The sequence below is a fragment of the Equus asinus genome, chromosome 6, assembly GCF_041296235.1.
Source record: "Equus asinus isolate D_3611 breed Donkey chromosome 6, EquAss-T2T_v2, whole genome shotgun sequence".
NCBI lineage: Eukaryota > Metazoa > Chordata > Mammalia > Perissodactyla > Equidae > Equus > Equus asinus.
In genome coordinates, this window is record NC_091795.1 from 7,208,234 (window position 1) to 7,215,777 (window position 7,544).

Sequence of the window (7,544 nt, forward strand, 5' to 3'; positions counted from 1 at the left end):
AAGCCAAAACAGGCTCTGCGTAAGTGCATAAGCTTTACGTCTGTCAGTGTTTCATCAGCACCTCAGTCACTCTGGCAGAGAGCCTGGTGCCCTTAATGAAGATGGAGAGAGAGATCTGACTGGGTCGAAAGAATTAAATCAAGGTACTGGATGCTGAGATGAGACTTGATAACACATCTCGAGGTTTCTTCTAACAAAATTTGGGTGCCTTGCTTTATCTTGACTTATCCTGATTACCTTATTACCAGGAACATTGGCAAAGGAGAATTTACCAACAGAGGTGATATTTATGAAACTAATGATTCTGATTTCACAATATCATTCACAGAGATTTCACTTGTGAAAGCGTGCATGAAAAGATAAATGTGGATCTCCAGCTACTAGTATAACATAAAGTAATAATATATGTTGAATGACTCTTTTCTAAAAGTATGAAAAATCAAAGACGAGTTAAGAAGACGTACTAAAACTGAAAATAATTGTCTTTTGTCCTGTCTTAGAATTCCTATTTGATTGCTTCTCAGATTAAAATGGCTAATTTCAGGCCATGTAGATTGGACACTATAGGTTTAGTGTTGTCAATATCAAATATTAGATCCTTACTTAGTATATAACAGAGAAAATAGAGGCTGTGAAATCCCTCAATTTGCCATATCCCTGTGTTCTCACTTTCAAACAGATATCCATGACCCATCTTTACCACCCTCTGTCCTGTTTCAGAGAATTTCCTCCCCTTATCAAAGACAAATTTCCATACCTGACCATGCTCTGGAAATCATTTCTTTGTTGTATGTTCTTTCAGTCCTTGTTTGGTCCATAAATTATCCCTTCTGCTTCATGTGTCTCTACTCTCTTTCATCTTTGGCTTCTTGTCTTCAGCTTATAAACATATCTCACATCTTAAAAAATATCATCATTTATAAAGTCCTTTTTAGCTAAGACCCTGGCTCTCTTCTTTTTTTTTTTTTTATTAAGATTGTGATAGATTACAACCTTGTGAGATTTCAGTTGTACATTATTGTTAGTAATGTTGTGGGCACACCACTTCACCCTTTGTGCCCTCACCCCATCCCCCCTTTTCCCTGGTAACCACTGATCAGTTCTCCATGTCTATATGTTAACTTCCACCTATAAGTAGGGTCATATAGAGTTCGTCTTTCTCTGTCTGGCTTATTTCACTTAACATAATACCCTCAAGGTCCATCCATGTTGATGCGAACGGAACAATTTGGTCCTTTTTATGGCTGAGTAGTATTCCATTGTGTATATATACCATATCTTCTTTATCCAGTCGTCAGTTTCTGGGCATTTAGGTTGGTTCCACATCTTGGCTATTGTAAATAATGCTGCAATGAACATAGGGGTGCATGGGATTCTTGGGATTGCTGATTTCAGGTTCTTAGGATAGATACCCAGTAGTGGGATAGCTGGATCATAGGGTATTTCTATTTTTAACGTTTTGAGAAATCTCCATGCTGTTTTCTATAGTGGCTGCACTAGTTTGCATTCCCACCAACAGTGTATGAGGGTTCCTTTTTCTCCACAACCTCTCCAACATTTGTCACTTTTGGTTTTAGATATTTTTGCCAATATAACAGGTGTAAGGTGATATCTTAGTGTAGTTTTGATTTGCATTTCCCTGATGATTAGCAATGATGAACATCTTTTCATGTGTCTCTTGGCCATACTTATATCTTCTTTGGAGAAATGTTTTTTCATGTCCTCTGCCCATTTTTTGATTGGGTTGTTTGTTTTTTTCGTTGTTAAGCTGTGTGTGTTCTTTGTATATTATGGATATTAATCCTTTGTCGGATAAGTAGCTTGTAAATATTTTTTCCCAATTAGTGGGCTGTTTTTTTGTTTCAATCCTGTTTTCCCTTGCTTTGAAGAAACTCTTTAGTCAGATGAAGTCCCATTTGTTTATTCTTTCTATTGTTTCCCTCATCTGAGGAGTTACAGTGTCTGAAAAGATTCTTTTGAAACTGATGTCAAAGAGTGTACTGCCTATATTCTCTTCCAAAAGACTTATTGTTTCAGGCCTAATCTTTAGGTCTTTGATCCATTTTGAGTTTATTTTTGTGAATGGTGAAAAAGAATGGTCGATTTTCATTCTTTTCCATGTGGCTGTCCAGTTTTCCCAGCACCATTTGTTGAAGAGACTTTCTTTTCTCCATTGTAGGCCCTCAGCTCCTTTGTCAAAGATCAGCTGTCCACAGATGTGTGGTTTTACCTCTGGGCTTTCAATTCTGTTCCATTGATGTGTGGACCTGTTTTTGTACCAGTACCATGCTGTTTTGATCACTGTAGCTTTGTAGTATGTTTTGAAATTGGGGATTGTGATGCCTCCAGCTTTGTTTTTCTTACTCAGGATTGCTTTGGCAATTCGCGGTCTTTTGCTGACCCATATGAATTTTAGGATTCTTTGTTCAATTTCTGTAAAGAATGTCCTTGGGATTCTGATTGGGATAGTGTTGAATCTGTAGATTGCTTTAGGTAGTATGGACATTTTAACTATGTTTATTCTTCCAATCCATGTGCATGGAATGTCTTTCCATCTCTTTATGTCATTGTCAATTTCTTTCAAGAAAGTCTTGTAGTTTTCATTGTATAAATCTTTCACTTCCTTGGTTAAATTTATCCCAAGGTATTTTATTCTTTTCATTGTGAATATGAATGGGATTGAGTTCTTGAGTTCTTTTTCTGTTGTTTCATTGTTTGTGTATAGAAATGCTACTGATTTATGTATGTTGACTTTATACCCTGCAACTTTGCTGTAGCTGTTGATTGTTTCTAATAGTTTTCCTATGGATTCTTTGGGGTTTTCTATATATAAGATCATGTCGTCTGCAAACAGTGAGAGTTTTACTTCTTCATTGCCTATTTGGATTCCTTTTATTTCTTTTTCCTGCCTAATTGCTCTGGCTAACACCTCCAGTACTATGTTGAATAGGAGTGGTGAAAGTGGGCACCTTGTCTTGTTCCTGTCCTCAAAGGGATGGCTTTCAGTTTTTGTCCATTGAGTATGATGTTGGCTGTGGGTTTGTCATATATGGCCTTTATTATGGTGAGGTACTTTCCTTCTATACCCATTTTATTGAGGGATTTTATCATAAGTGGGTGTTGGATCTTGTCAAATGCTTTCTCTGCATCTATTGAGATGATCATGTGGTTTTTGTTTCTCATTTTGTTAATGTAGTGTATCAGGTTGATTGACTTGTGGATGTTGAACCATCCCTGTGTCCCTGGTATAAATCCCAGTTGATCATGGTGTATAATCTTTTTGATGTATTGCTGTATTCAGTTTGCCAGAATTTTGTTGAGGATTTTTGCATCTATGTTCATCAGTGATATTGGCCTGTAGTTCTCCTTCTTTGTGTTGTCCTTGTCAGGTTTGGGGGTTAAGAGTGATGTTGGCTTCATAGAATGTGTTGGGGAGTACTCCATCTTCCTCAATTTTCTGGAATAGTTTGAGGAGGATAGGTATTAAATCTTCTTTGAATGTTTGGTAGAATTCTCCAGAGAAGCCGTCTGGTCCTGGACTCTTGTTTTGGGGGAGGTTTTTGATTACTGTTTCTATTTCTTTACTTGTGATTGGCCTATTGAGATTCTCCATTTCTTCCTGGTTCAGTTTGGGGAGGTTGTAAGAGTCCAGGAATTTGCCCATTTCTTCTAGGTTGTTCAATTTGTTGGCATACAGTTTTTCATAGTATTCTCTTGTGATCCCTTGTATTTCTTTGGTATCTGTTGTGATTTTTCCTCTCTTATTCCTAATTTTATTTATTTGAGATTTCTCTCTTCTTTTCTTGGTGAGTCTGGCCAAGGGTTTGTCGATTTTGTTAATTTTTTCGAAGAACCAACTCTTTGTTTCATTGATCCTTTCTACTGTCTTTTTAGTTTCAATATCGTTTATTTCTGCTCTTATTTTTATTATTTCCCTCCTTCTACTGACTTTGGGCTTTGCTTGTTCTTCTTTTTCTAAAAAAGGTGTTGTTTGAGGTTGCTTATGTGAGCTTTTTCTTGTTTTCTGAGGTGAGCCTGTATTGCGATGAATTTCCCTCTTAGGACTGCTTTTGCTGTATCCCAAATGATTTGGTATGACGTGTTCTCATTTTCATTTGTCTCCAGATAATATTTGATTTCTTCTTTAATTTCATCAATAATCCATTGTTTACTCAGTAGCGTGTTGTTTAGTCTCCACATTTTTGCACCTTTCTCTGCTTTATTCTTATAGTTGATTTCTAGTTTCATAGCATTGTGATCAGAAAAGATGCTTGATATTATTTCAACTCTCTTGTATTTATTGATGCTTGCTTTGTTTCCCAAAATATGGTCTATTCTTGAGAATGTTCCATGCGCACTTGAGAAGAATGTGTAGCCTGCTGTTTTCGGATGGAGTGTTCTATATCTATCTATTAAGTCCAGGTGGTCTAATTTTTCATTTAATTCTATAATTTCCTTGTTGATTTTCTGTCTGGATGTTCTATCCATTGGTGTTAATGGGGTGTTGAGGTCCCCTACTATTATAGTATTGTTGTTGATGTCTTCTTATAGTTCTGTTAAGAGTTGCTTTACAAATTTTGGTGCTCCTGTGTTAGGTGCGTATGTATTTACAAGTGTTATGTCTTCTTGGTGGAGAGTCCCTTTTATCATTATATACTGTCGCTCTTTGTCTTTCTTTATCTGTTTTGCTTTGAAGTCTACTTTGATATTAGTATAGCGACCCCTGCTTTCTTTTGTTCATTATTAGCTTGGAGTATTGTCTTCCATCCTTTCACTCTGAGTCTGTGTTTGTCTTTGGGGCTGAGGTGTGTTTCCTGGAGGCAGCATATTGTTGGGTCTTGTTCTTTGATCCATCCTGCCACTCTGTGTCTTTTGATTGCAGAGTTCAATCCATTTACATTTAGAGTGATTATTGAAATGTGGGGTCCTACCACTGCCATTTTATGTCTTGTTTTCCGGTTCTCTTCAATTTCCTTTGTTTCTTGTCCCATGGTTTAGTCTGTTCTGATGGAGAGCTGCTACTCTCTGTTGTTGTCCTTCTACTTATCTCCTTTGCTCTTGGTTTTGTAGTCCCTTTCCTTTTTTTGATTTTTCAGGAATGAGGGTTTTCCTGAGCATTTCTTGAAGAGCAGGTTTGGTGACAATGAACTCCCTTAATTTTTGTTTATCTGGGAACGTTTTTATTTCTCCTTCGTATTTGAAGGATATTTTCACTGGGTAGAGAATTCTCAGCTGCAGGTTTTTGTCCTTCAGATTTTTGAATATATCATTCCACTCTCTTCTAGCCTGTAAAGTTTCTGCTGAGAAATCTGCTGAAAGCCTGATGGGGGTTCCTTTGTAGGTTAATTTCTTCTGCCTGGCTGCCCTTAGTATTCTCTCCTTGTCGTTGACATTTGCTAGCTTCACTACTATATGTCTTGGGGTTGGTCTACTTGCATTGATAAAGTTTGGAGATCTATTGGCTTCTGTCACATGAAGTTCCATCTCTCTCCCCAGGTTTGGGAAGTTCTCAGACATTATTTCTTTGAATAGGCTTTCTGCCCCCTTCTCCCTCTCCACTCCCTCTGGTATACCTATAATCCTTAGGTTGCATCTCCTAATTGCATCAGATAATTCTCCAAGAGTTTCTTCATTTCTTTTTAGTCTTAGCTCTCTCTCTTCCTCTGCCTGCAGCATTTCTATATTCCTATCTTCCAAATTGCTAATTCTTTCCTCCGTATTATCGGCCCTACTGTTCAGTGTGTCTAGATTTTTCTTAATCTCCTCCATTGTGTTCTTCATTTCCAGTATTTCTGTTTGGTTCTTCTTTATAGTATCAAACTCTTTTGTGACATAGCTCCTGAACTCATTGAGTTGTCTATCTGAATTCTCTTATAACTCATTGAGTTTTTTAATGATGGCTGTTTTGAAGTCGTCATCATTTAGGTTGTATATTTCATTGTCTTTGGGATTGTTTTCTGTGTGTTTGTCATTTTCCTTCTGTTCTGGAGATTTAATATATTTTTTAATATTGCTTGATGGTGTAGATTTGTGCCTCCACATAGAGATAGAGTTTAGTTACTGCTTCCACTTGTTTCTACTGGTGTGCTGGGGGGACAGCTGTTTATATTGCACCAACCAGGGACCCTATCAGCTGTTGCTAACTGGGCCTGGGCCCCTCCTCACAGTCACAGTGATCCTGTGGATTCCCTCTTCAGCTGTGGAGGCTGTCACACGGGGGCTTCAGACTACTGGTGCCTACTGTTGCAGACCACCTAGACGTGCTCCCTCCTTAGGGTCTGCAGTGGTTTTATGGGCTTTCCTAGTGGTCAGGGGCAGGATCACTTATATTTGCAGCTCTGTCACTGTCTGCGCCCACAAAAATCTCTCTTGTCCACTATGGGTCACAGCAGAGCTATGGGCATTTTCTACAGTCTGTGGTTAGCTCGCCTAGCTATGCTACTTTTGTCCCAGGGTCTTCCAGCCTTGTGGTTGCCAGATGGGTGCTCTCTACTAGTGCTGCACAGAGGCTATTGCTGAGGCTTCTGTGAGACTGTAGAGTTTCCCCCTGGGCCACAGAGCCAGGTCGCTGGAACTCCACCCAGCCCCAGTCCGCTCCCCTAGGATCTTGGGGAGCCCACTGCCCTATCTGGGGGATAGCCGGATACCTTGAGTTCAGTGGCAGCTGGTCGGGGGCTGCCCTGCCTGGGATTCTCCTCTTTGGGACCCTCCCAGCATTGTGGATGCTGGGCGGGGCCTCTTCGCTAATGGCAGGCCACGACCCTGCCTGCTGCCTGGACGGGACTTCAGAGTTTCTCCCCCAGGCCGTGTAGCCAGTGGCTGGAGCTCCACCTAGCCCTGGTCCTCTCCCAGGAGGTCTCCGGTAGTCCCGAGCCCCTCCCAGGTGAAAGCCCAGTCAGTGGAGCCGGCAGTGGCATCTGGCGTGCTGGCACGCCCTTTGGGAGAGCCCCAAGGCGTTTTGGAGGCTGGGCAGGGCCTCTCTGCTAATGGCAGGCAAAGACCCTGCCTGCTGCCCCGGCGGGACTTCAGAGTTTCTCCCCCAGGCCACTTAGCTGGCCGCCGGAGCTCCACCCAGCCCCAGTCCTCTCCCAGGAGATCTCCGGTAGTCCGGAGCCTCTTCCAGGCAAAAGCCCAGTCAGTGGAGCCAGTTGCGGCAGCTGGTGGGCTGTCGTGCCATTTGGGAGAGCCCCCAGGTGTTGTGGAGCCTGGGCGGAGCCTCTCCGATAATGGCAGGCAAAGACCCTGCCTACCACTGGGGCAGGACTTCAGAGTTTCTCCCGCAGGCCACGTAGCTGGCCACTGGAGCTCCACCCAGCCCCGGACCTCTCCCAGGAGATCTTCGGTAGTCCAGACCCCCTCCGGGCAAAAGCCCGGTCAGAGGAGCCTGCAGTGGCAGCCGGCAGGCTGGTGCGCCGCTTGGGATTCTCTCCGGGGGCCCCCAGGCATTGTGGATGCTGGGCAAGACCTCTCCGCTAATGGCAGGTAGGTGTTTTCCCAAGGGCCTCTGGTGTGTAACTCTGGAGCTTCCCTCTGGGCTCAGGTGT